The 12,649-nt window shown below is 46.3% G+C and overlaps 1 non-coding gene and 2 pseudogenes across 1 annotated transcript; all 3 read right to left on the reverse strand.

The window, feature by feature from the left end:
• LOC148302610 (large subunit ribosomal RNA) overlaps nt 1-214 on the reverse strand; it is a 4,078-nt pseudogene extending 3,864 nt beyond the window's left edge.
• A 337-nt stretch (nt 215-551) lies between these two features.
• On the reverse strand, nt 552-713 carry LOC148302611 (5.8S ribosomal RNA; annotated as a pseudogene).
• Nucleotides 714-1,070: 357 nt separating this feature from the next.
• On the reverse strand, nt 1,071-3,010 carry LOC148302612 (small subunit ribosomal RNA). The gene has a single exon (XR_015838626.1). It is a non-coding gene; the product is annotated as a small subunit ribosomal RNA (ribosomal RNA).
• Nucleotides 3,011-12,649: the final 9,639 nt, after the last annotated feature.

Raw genomic sequence — 12,649 nt, forward strand, 5'->3', positions numbered from 1 at the left:
AACTTGGACAGGCAGCCGTGACTAATGACCGCGCGTGTATATATTACTCTCCTCCCTAACGCTACATTTCCCGGCGGCCCGCCTGGGCCGCAGGATTCAGCGCTGGGCTCTTCCCGTTTCGCTCGCCGCTACTCGGGGAATCCTCGTTAGTTTCTTTTCCTCCGCTTACTGATATGCTTAAGTTCGGCGGGTGATCTCTCCTGATTTGAGGTCGACGACAGAAAGATAATTTTTATATTATATATAAATAATACAGACAGACAGAGGCGCGCGGCGGCGGGACCGCGTCGAGGGCGCGAGGATCGCCCCGCGAAGATCGCAAAAGGATCGATCGCGGTTTCACAGCGTCGTCGCTAGCCCCCGGACACGCGTTAGCGTCCCGGCCGCGCGCTCGAAATTCGTCACACATTTGACCGGACGCCCGCGCGCGCGCCGACCGCCGGAGCGGGTCGGGCGGCGCGGGCGACGCCGGCAGCGCGCTCGCCGGGGCCCCCCCCCCTCGCGGACGAGGGTGAGAGACTCCGCGGCGAAGTCTGGTCGCATTGCGTGCGCGACCCTCAAACAGGAGTGGTCCGTGGACAAACTACGTCTTGCTCGGACCGCAATGTGCGTTCGAAATGTCGATGCTCATGTGTCCTGCAGTTCACACTCTGACGCGCATTTAGCTGCGTTCTTCATCGACCCACGAGCCGAGTGATCCGCCGTTCAGGGTAATAATTGTACAATTTTAAAATTGTCATTCGTTCACTTGTTTATCCGTCGCGTTTTGGGTGTTCGCGCGAGCGCAAACTGACCTTAGAAGATCAAAACAACAAAAAATAGCAACCTTAATGGTGATGCGCGCGCGCACACGCACACGCGCATCACTAAATCGCGACCGGACGCGGGCGCGGTCCCCCGACCCGTCAGGATCGAGAGAGCCGTCCCGCGACGCCGGCGGGTCCGCGGTTCGCGGCGGCGCCCTAGGGCGATCTCCGCCGCAGCGATGTCGGGCTCTCGGCCGCGCATCGTGATTCGTGTATTTTACATACAAGTATGTATATATATTACAAAATATATTATTACACAGGAAATGATCCTTCCGCAGGTTCACCTACGGAAACCTTGTTACGACTTTTACTTCCTCTAAATGATCAAATTCGGTCAAACTTTCCGACGCGTCGGACGCCCGAGACGAGCTTCCGCGCACCAGTCCGAAGACCTCACCAAATCATCCATCGGTAGTAGCGACGGGCGGTGTGTACAAAGGGCAGGGACGCAATCAACGCGAGCTGGTGACTCGCTTTTACTAGGAATTCCTCGTTCATGGGGGAGAATTGCAAACCCCAATCCCTATCACGAAGGGGTTTCATCGGGTTACCCGGGCCGTTAGGCCAAGGAGGACACGCTGATCCCTTCAGTGTAGCGCGCGTGCGGCCCAGGACATCTAAGGGCATCACAGACCTGCTATTGCTCAATCTCGTGCGGCTATATATACCGCCGGTCCCTCTAAGAAGATTTTCATTGTACGCCGGTAGTGAAGACCGCGAGACGCACGCACGCGACGCGAGCGCCGCGGAACGCGCGCACGCGGACCCTCGTGATACCGGTTGCACGTCTATTTAATAGGCTAGAGTTACGTTCGTTACCGGAATTAACCTGACAAATCGCTCCACCAACTAAGAGCGGCCATGCACCACCACCCACCGAATCGAGAAAGAGCTGTTAATCCGTCAATCCTTCCAGTGTCCGGGCCTGGTGAGTTTTCCCGTGTTGAGTCGAATTAAGCCGCAGGCTCCACTCCTGGTGGTGCCCTTCCGTCAATTCCTTTAAGTTTCAGCTTTGCAACCATACTCCCCCCGGAGCCCGAAAGCTTTGGTTTCCCGGGAGCTGCCCACCGGGTTAAAATTATGAAACTTCGGCGGATCGCTGGCTGGCATCATTTATGGTTAGAACTACAGCGGTATCTAATCGCCTTCGAACCTCTAACTTTCGTTCTTGATTAATGAAAACACCTTTGGCAAATGCTTTCGCTTTAGTCCGTCTTGCGACGATCCAAGAATTTCACCTCTAACGTCGCAATACGAATGCCCCCAGTTGTCCCTATTAATCATTACCTCTGGTATCAGAAAGCCAACAAAACAGAACCGAGGTCCTATTCTATTATTCCATGCGTACAATATTCAGGCAAGTGTTAGCCCGCTTTGAGCACTCTAATTTGTTCAAAGTAAACAGCCGCGACGGCCCGCCTCGGCGCGCGGCCGACCGTGAGGACGACCGCGACACACCGGCGGTGGACGCACCGGCGAGAAGCCCCGCAGACGTGCCTGTCGTACCGCATTCGGTAGACCGACACCGCAGGACACAATTTCAACTACGAGCTTTTTAACCGCAACAACTTTAGTATATGCTATTGGAGCTGGAATTACCGCGGCTGCTGGCACCAGACTTGCCCTCCAATGGATCCTCGTTAAAGGATTTAAAGTGTAATCATTCCGATCACGAGGCCTCGGACGAGTCCCGTATCGTTATTTTTCGTCACTACCTCCCCGTGCCGGGAGTGGGTAATTTGCGCGCCTGCTGCCTTCCGTGGATGTGGTAGCCGTTTCTCAGGCTCCCTCTCCGGAATCGAACCCTAATTCCCCGTTACCCGTGACAACCATGGTAGTCGCATAAACTACCATCGACAGTTGATAAGGCAGACATTTGAAAGATGCGTCGCCGGTGCTAGACCGTGCGATCAGCTCAAAGTTATCTAGAGTCATCTCGAATGGCGACGGACGGAGCGCGAACCCCGCCGCCGATTGGTTTTTGATCTAATAAAAGCATCCCTCCCGTTGCCGGTCAGGACCTCGTTTGCATGTATTAGCTCTAGAATTGCCACAGTTATCCAAGTAACCGTGTACGATCTAAGGAACCAAAACTGATATATTGAGCCATTCGCGGTTTCACCTTAATTCGGCTTTTACTGAGACTTGCATGGCTTAGTCTTTGAGACAAGCATATGATTACTGGCAGGATCAACCAGGGAGCTGTTCTTCGGGTTAGCTGCGTAACCGAGAGACACTGCTCGGACACGGCGTGTTCGCGCGCGGCGGAGTCACCCGCCGCGCCACGCTCTGTGACACTCACACTCCGTCGATAAAAGAACAATTTGCTCATTATCGGGCATGTGTATTGTTGTTACTCTGCCTTGCCGCTGCGGTGGTTCTCTTGCTCGAAGAGCCGAGCGGGGAGAGCAGGCGGGGATCGATCACACGGAGTGCGTCGTCGTCGCCTAAATTATGAATTCCCATTCGTAAAACGCGTACGCCGTGAGCCGTGAGGCAACGGTGTGGCCGGGGAGTTACCTCCTCCGACCGTACTCTTTTTCATTTCTTGGTCAAGTTCTACTCGCGCGGAACTCCAGAGATGAGACACGGGCGCCGGCGAAGCCAGAAGGCGAACGCCGCGTCGAGTTTCGCAAATGTACCGCCGACGCGACCGACAGATGGGCCGCCGCGGTTTGCGAACGCTGTGCAAATCAGCGCGCCACTACGGACGCGCATACAGTACCGCGGCGGCCCGGTCTCGCCGGCCCCGGCCCCGAGAGCGACTAGACCGAGGCGGGTGCGCGGATTCGGGCTTAGCGTAACTCCCGCGCGGGGTACGGCGAGTGATCGAGTCCAGATGGTCGGCGCGCATAATTTTTTTCACTTCTCTCTACACGATTTTCGTTTCGATAGCGGATACACGTTACGAATATATATACATATTTTTTACACGTCGATGCGTGTACACGCAGATATATATATTTTTTTAAAAAGTATTCATCCTCTTCTTCTTCTTCTCCTTCTCCTTATCATTATAATCATTGTTATCATTATTATCGTAACTATCATGATTATTAGTTTTGTTATTATTATTATTATTATTATTATTATTATTATTATTATTATCATCCTTCTTCTTCTTCTTCTTCTTCTTCTTCTATTCTTCGTCGTCTACTTTTCGTCTTAATCGTCTTCTTCTTCTATTCTATTCTATTCTTCTTCGACTTCCTCTTCTTCCTCTTCTTCTTCTTGCTCTTGTTCTTCTTCTTCTTCTTCTTCTTTTTCTTCTTCTTACGAAATTATTATTATTTTAACTATTACTACTATTGTTATGATAACTCTTCTTCTTCTTCTTCTCCTTCTTCTTCTTCTTCTTCTTCTTCTTCTTCCTCTTATTATTCAGTATTGTCATAACTATTATGATTATTAGTTTTGTTATTATTATTATTATTATTCTTCTTCTTCTTCTTCTACTTTTCTCCTACTTCTTCTTCTTCTTCTTCTTCTTCTATTCTTCGTGGTCCTATACCTCTTCTTCGACTTCCTCTTCTTCCTCTTCTTCTTCTTGCTCTTGTTCTTCTTCTTCTTCTTTTTCTTCATCTTACGAAATTATTATTATTATTATTACTATTACTACTATTATTATGATAACTATTCTTCTTCTTCTTCTTCTTCCTCTTCTTCTTCTTCTTCTTCTTCTTATTATTATAATCATTGTTATCAGTATTATCATAACTATTATGATTATTAGTTTTGTTATCATTATTATTATTATTCTTCTTCTTCTTCTTCTACTACTTTTCTTCTACTTCTTCTTCCTCTCCATCTTCATCATAATATATATATATATATATATATATATATATATATATATATATATATATATATATATATATATATATATATATATATATATATATATATATATATATATATATATATATATATATTCGCGATTGCCGCGCGTCGGCGTCGCTTGACCGCGTTCAGAGCTCGATCCGGGCCTTGTCCGACGAGCCATCGAGAGGGTCGAATTAATGTCAGACGGCGAGGCATTTGGCAACCTTAAGCTGATCATAGCTACTCCCGCCGTTCACCCTTCCTTGTGTTATATTATGTATTAATAACTCCTCGTATAATATTATATATTAACTCCCACTCGTAGTACCCGCGCAGTGTGGGGTACGCGCGGCCGCTTGACCGCGTCACGAGCTCGATCCGGGCCATTCCCGACGAGCCATCGAGAGGGTCGAATTAATGTCAGACGGCGAGGCATTTGGCAACCTTAGGCCGATCATAGCTACTCCCGCGGTTCACCCTTCTCATTAATAACCTTATATTGATTAATTAATTTATTCAATTAATAATATTATCTATTGTAAATAATCCATCACTCCGACTCTCTGTTATCTCTCACATGAATAAACAATCACTCGTACTCCCCGACGAATGTCAGACGGCGAGGCATTAAGCCGTTCATAGCTACTCCCGCCGTTCACCCCTCCTTATATAATATTTTATATATATATATATATATATATATATATATATATATATATATATATATATATATATATATATATATATATATATATATATATATATATATATATATATATATATATATATATATATATATATATATATATATATATATATATATATATATATATATATATACATTATCTAAACGAACAAACACTCCGACTCGTAGTACTCGCGCAGCGTAGGGTACTCGCGATTGCCGCGCGTCGGCGTCGCTTGACCGCGTTCAGAGCTCGATCCGGGCCTTGTCCGACGAGCCATCGAGAGGGTCGAATTAATGTCAGACGGCGAGGCATTTGGCAACCTTAAGCTGATCATAGCTACTCCCGCCGTTCACCCTTCCTTGTGTTATATTATGTATTAATATCCTCGTATAATATTATATATTAACTCCCACTCGTAGTACCCGCGCAGTGTGGGGTACGCGCGGCCGCTTGACCGCGTCGCGAGCTCGATCCGGGCCATTCCCGACGAGCCATCGAGAGGGTCGAATTAATGTCAGACGGCGAGGCATTTGGCAACCTTAAGCTGATCATAGCTACTCCCGCCGTTCACCCTTCCTTGTGTTATATTATGTATTAATAACTCCTCGTATAATATTATATATTAACTCCCACTCGTAGTACCCGCGCAGTGTGGGGTACGCGCGGCCGCTTGACCGCGTCGCGAGCTCGATCCGGGCCATTCCCGACGAGCCATCGAGAGGGTCGAATTAATGTCAGACGGCGAGGCATTCGGCAACCTTAGGCCGATCTTAGCTACTCCCGCCGTTCACCCTTCTCATTAATAACCTTATATTGATTAATTAATTTATTCAATTAATAATATTATCTATTGTAAATAATCCATCACTCCGACTCTCTGTTATCTCTCACATGAATAAACAATCACTCGTACTCCCCGACGAATGTCAGACGGCGAGGCATTAAGCCGTTCATAGCTACTCCCGCCGTTCACCCCTCCTTATATAATATTTTATATATATATATATATATATATATATATATATATATATATATATATATATATATATATATATATATATATATATATATATATATATATATATATATATATATATATATATATATATATATATATATATATATATATACATTATCTAAACGAACAAACACTCCGACTCGTAGTACTCGCGCAGCGTAGGGTACTCGCGATTGCCGCGCGTCGGCGTCGCTTGACCGCGTTCAGAGCTCGATCCGGGCCTTGTCCGACGAGCCATCGAGAGGGTCGAATTAATGTCAGACGGCGAGGCATTTGGCAACCATTAAGCTGATCATAGCTACTCCCGCCGTTCACCCTTCCTTGTGTTATATTATGTATTAATAACTCCTCGTATAATATTATATATTAACTCCCACTCGTAGTACCCGCGCAGTGTGGGGTACGCGCGGCCGCTTGACCGCGTCGCGAGCTCGATCCGGGCCATTCCCGACGAGCCATCGAGAGGGTCGAATTAATGTCAGACGGCGAGGCATTTGGCAACCTTAAGCTGATCATAGCTACTCCCGCCGTTCACCCTTCCTTGTGTTATATTATATATTAATAACTCCTCGTATAATATTATATATTAACTCCCACTCGTAGTACCCGCGCAGTGTGGGGTACGCGCGGCCGCTTGACCGCGTCGCGAGCTCGATCCGGGCCATTCCCGACGAGCCATCGAGAGGGTCGAATTAATGTCAGACGGCGAGGCATTTGGCAACCTTAAGCTGATCATAGCTACTCCCGCCGTTCACCCTTCCTTGTGTTATATTATGTATTAATATCCTCGTATAATATTATATATTAACTCCCACTCGTAGTACCCGCGCAGTGTGGGGTACGCGCGGCCGCTTGACCGCGTCGCGAGCTCGATCCGGGCCATTCCCGACGAGCCATCGAGAGGGTCGAATTAATGTCAGACGGCGAGGCATTTGGCAACCTTAAGCTGATCATAGCTACTCCCGCCGTTCACCCTTCCTTGTGTTATATTATGTATTAATAACTCCTCGTATAATATTATATATTAACTCCCACTCGTAGTACCCGCGCAGTGTGGGGTACGCGCGGCCGCTTGACCGCGTCGCGAGCTCGATCCGGGCCATTCCCGACGAGCCATCGAGAGGGTCGAATTAATGTCAGACGGCGAGGCATTTGGCAACCTTAAGCTGATCATAGCTACTCCCGCCGTTCACCCTTCCTTGTGTTATATTATGTATTAATAACTCCTCGTATAATATTATATATTAACTCCCACTCGTAGTACCCGCGCAGTGTGGGGTACGCGCGGCCGCTTGACCGCGTCGCGAGCTCGATCCGGGCCATTCCCGACGAGCCATCGAGAGGGTCGAATTAATGTCAGACGGCGAGGCATTCGGCAACCTTAGGCCGATCTTAGCTACTCCCGCCGTTCACCCTTCTCATTAATAACCTTATATTGATTAATTGATTTATTCAATTAATAATATTATCTATTGTAAATAATCCATCACTCCGACTCTCTGTTATCTCTCACATGAATAAACAATCACTCGTACTCCCCGACGAATGTCAGACGGCGAGGCATTAAGCCGTTCATAGCTACTCCCGCCGTTCACCCCTCCTTATATAATATTTTATATATATATATATATATATATATATATATATATATATATATATATATATATATATATATATATATATATATATATATATATATATATATATATATATATATATATATATATATATACATTATCTAAACGAACAAACACTCCGACTCGTAGTACTCGCGCAGCGTAGGGTACTCGCGATTGCCGCGCGTCGGCGTCGCTTGACCGCGTTCAGAGCTCGATCCGGGCCTTGTCCGACGAGCCATCGAGAGGGTCGAATTAATGTCAGACGGCGAGGCATTTGGCAACCTTAAGCTGATCATAGCTACTCCCGCCGTTCACCCTTCCTTGTGTTATATTATGTATTAATAACTCCTCGTATAATATTATATATTAACTCCCACTCGTAGTACCCGCGCAGTGTGGGGTACGCGCGGCCGCTTGACCGCGTCGCGAGCTCGATCCGGGCCATTCCCGACGAGCCATCGAGAGGGTCGAATTAATGTCAGACGGCGAGGCATTTGGCAACCTTAAGCTGATCATAGCTACTCCCGCCGTTCACCCTTCCTTGTGTTATATTATGTATTAATAACTCCTCGTATAATATTATATATTAACTCCCACTCGTAGTACCCGCGCAGTGTGGGGTACGCGCGGCCGCTTGACCGCGTCGCGAGCTCGATCCGGGCCATTCCCGACGAGCCATCGAGAGGGTCGAATTAATGTCAGACGGCGAGGCATTCGGCAACCTTAGGCCGATCTTAGCTACTCCCGCCGTTCACCCTTCTCATTAATAACCTTATATTGATTAATTGATTTATTCAATTAATAATATTATCTATTGTAAATAATCCATCACTCCGACTCTCTGTTATCTCTCACATGAATAAACAATCACTCGTACTCCCCGACGAATGTCAGACGGCGAGGCATTAAGCCGTTCATAGCTACTCCCGCCGTTCACCCTTCCTTGTGTTATATTATGTATTAATAACTCCTCGTATAATATTATATATTAACTCCCACTCGTAGTACCCGCGCAGTGTGGGGTACGCGCGGCCGCTTGACCGCGTCGAGAGCTCGATCCGGGCCATTCCCGACGAGCCATCGAGAGGGTCGAATTAATGTCAGACGGCGAGGCATTCGGCAACCTTAGGCCGATCTTAGCTACTCCCGCCGTTCACCCTTCTCATTAATAACCTTATATTGATTAATTAATTTATTCAATTAATAATATTATCTATTGTAAATAATCCATCACTCCGACTCTCTGTTATCTCTCACATGAATAAACAATCACTCGTACTCCCCGACGAATGTCAGACGGCGAGGCATTAAGCCGTTCATAGCTACTCCCGCCGTTCACCCCTCCTTATATAATATTTTATATATATATATATATATATATATATATATATATATATATATATATATATATATATATATATATATACATTATCTAAACGAACAAACACTCCGACTCGTAGTACTCGCGCAGCGTAGGGTACTCGCGATTGCCGCGCGTCGGCGTCGCTTGACCGCGTTCAGAGCTCGATCCGGGCCTTGTCCGACGAGCCATCGAGAGGGTCGAATTAATGTCAGACGGCGAGGCATTTGGCAACCTTAAGCTGATCATAGCTACTCCCGCCGTTCACCCTTCCTTGTGTTATATTATGTATTAATATCCTCGTATAATATTATATATTAACTCCCACTCGTAGTACCCGCGCAGTGTGGGGTACGCGCGGCCGCTTGACCGCGTCGCGAGCTCGATCCGGGCCATTCCCGACGAGCCATCGAGAGGGTCGAATTAATGTCAGACGGCGAGGCATTTGGCAACCTTAAGCTGATCATAGCTACTCCCGCCGTTCACCCTTCCTTGTGTTATATTATGTATTAATAACTCCTCGTATAATATTATATATTAACTCCCACTCGTAGTACCCGCGCAGTGTGGGGTACGCGCGGCCGCTTGACCGCGTCGCGAGCTCGATCCGGGCCATTCCCGACGAGCCATCGAGAGGGTCGAATTAATGTCAGACGGCGAGGCATTCGGCAACCTTAGGCCGATCTTAGCTACTCCCGCCGTTCACCCTTCTCATTAATAACCTTATATTGATTAATTAATTTATTCAATTAATAATATTATCTATTGTAAATAATCCATCACTCCGACTCTCTGTTATCTCTCACATGAATAAACAATCACTCGTACTCCCCGACGAATGTCAGACGGCGAGGCATTAAGCCGTTCATAGCTACTCCCGCCGTTCACCCCTCCTTATATAATATTTTATATATATATATATATATATATATATATATATATATATATATATATATATATATATATATATATATATATATATATATATATATATATATATATATATATATATATATATATATATATATATATATATATATATATATATATATATATACATTATCTAAACGAACAAACACTCCGACTCGTAGTACTCGCGCAGCGTAGGGTACTCGCGATTGCCGCGCGTCGGCGTCGCTTGACCGCGTTCAGAGCTCGATCCGGGCCTTGTCCGACGAGCCATCGAGAGGGTCGAATTAATGTCAGACGGCGAGGCATTTGGCAACCTTAAGCTGATCATAGCTACTCCCGCCGTTCACCCTTCCTTGTGTTATATTATATATTAATAACTCCTCGTATAATATTATATATTAACTCCCACTCGTAGTACCCGCGCAGTGTGGGGTACGCGCGGCCGCTTGACCGCGTCGCGAGCTCGATCCGGGCCATTCCCGACGAGCCATCGAGAGGGTCGAATTAATGTCAGACGGCGAGGCATTTGGCAACCTTAAGCTGATCATAGCTACTCCCGCCGTTCACCCTTCCTTGTGTTATATTATGTATTAATATCCTCGTATAATATTATATATTAACTCCCACTCGTAGTACCCGCGCAGTGTGGGGTACGCGCGGCCGCTTGACCGCGTCGCGAGCTCGATCCGGGCCATTCCCGACGAGCCATCGAGAGGGTCGAATTAATGTCAGACGGCGAGGCATTTGGCAACCTTAAGCTGATCATAGCTACTCCCGCCGTTCACCCTTCCTTGTGTTATATTATGTATTAATAACTCCTCGTATAATATTATATATTAACTCCCACTCGTAGTACCCGCGCAGTGTGGGGTACGCGCGGCCGCTTGACCGCGTCGCGAGCTCGATCCGGGCCATTCCCGACGAGCCATCGAGAGGGTCGAATTAATGTCAGACGGCGAGGCATTTGGCAACCTTAAGCTGATCATAGCTACTCCCGCCGTTCACCCTTCCTTGTGTTATATTATGTATTAATAACTCCTCGTATAATATTATATATTAACTCCCACTCGTAGTACCCGCGCAGTGTGGGGTACGCGCGGCCGCTTGACCGCGTCGCGAGCTCGATCCGGGCCATTCCCGACGAGCCATCGAGAGGGTCGAATTAATGTCAGACGGCGAGGCATTCGGCAACCTTAGGCCGATCTTAGCTACTCCCGCCGTTCACCCTTCTCATTAATAACCTTATATTGATTAATTGATTTATTCAATTAATAATATTATCTATTGTAAATAATCCATCACTCCGACTCTCTGTTATCTCTCACATGAATAAACAATCACTCGTACTCCCCGACGAATGTCAGACGGCGAGGCATTAAGCCGTTCATAGCTACTCCCGCCGTTCACCCCTCCTTATATAATATTTTATATATATATATATATATATATATATATATATATATATATATATATATATATATATATATATATATATATATATATATATATATATATATATATATATATATACATTATCTAAACGAACAAACACTCCGACTCGTAGTACTCGCGCAGCGTAGGGTACTCGCGATTGCCGCGCGTCGGCGTCGCTTGACCGCGTTCAGAGCTCGATCCGGGCCTTGTCCGACGAGCCATCGAGAGGGTCGAATTAATGTCAGACGGCGAGGCATTTGGCAACCTTAAGCTGATCATAGCTACTCCCGCCGTTCACCCTTCCTTGTGTTATATTATGTATTAATAACTCCTCGTATAATATTATATATTAACTCCCACTCGTAGTACCCGCGCAGTGTGGGGTACGCGCGGCCGCTTGACCGCGTCGCGAGCTCGATCCGGGCCATTCCCGACGAGCCATCGAGAGGGTCGAATTAATGTCAGACGGCGAGGCATTTGGCAACCTTAAGCTGATCATAGCTACTCCCGCCGTTCACCCTTCCTTGTGTTATATTATGTATTAATAACTCCTCGTATAATATTATATATTAACTCCCACTCGTAGTACCCGCGCAGTGTGGGGTACGCGCGGCCGCTTGACCGCGTCGCGAGCTCGATCCGGGCCATTCCCGACGAGCCATCGAGAGGGTCGAATTAATGTCAGACGGCGAGGCATTCGGCAACCTTAGGCCGATCTTAGCTACTCCCGCCGTTCACCCTTCTCATTAATAACCTTATATTGATTAATTGATTTATTCAATTAATAATATTATCTATTGTAAATAATCCATCACTCCGACTCTCTGTTATCTCTCACATGAATAAACAATCACTCGTACTCCCCGACGAATGTCAGACGGCGAGGCATTAAGCCGTTCATAGCTACTCCCGCCGTTCACCCTTCCTTGTGTTATATTATGTATTAATAACTCCTCGTATAATATTATATATTAACTCCCACTCGT

This window comes from Brachycentrus maculatus, unplaced genomic scaffold, assembly GCF_059751285.1.
Source record: "Brachycentrus maculatus isolate JH-2025_06_01 unplaced genomic scaffold, ASM5975128v1 h1tg000433l, whole genome shotgun sequence".
Taxonomy (NCBI): domain Eukaryota; kingdom Metazoa; phylum Arthropoda; class Insecta; order Trichoptera; family Brachycentridae; genus Brachycentrus; species Brachycentrus maculatus.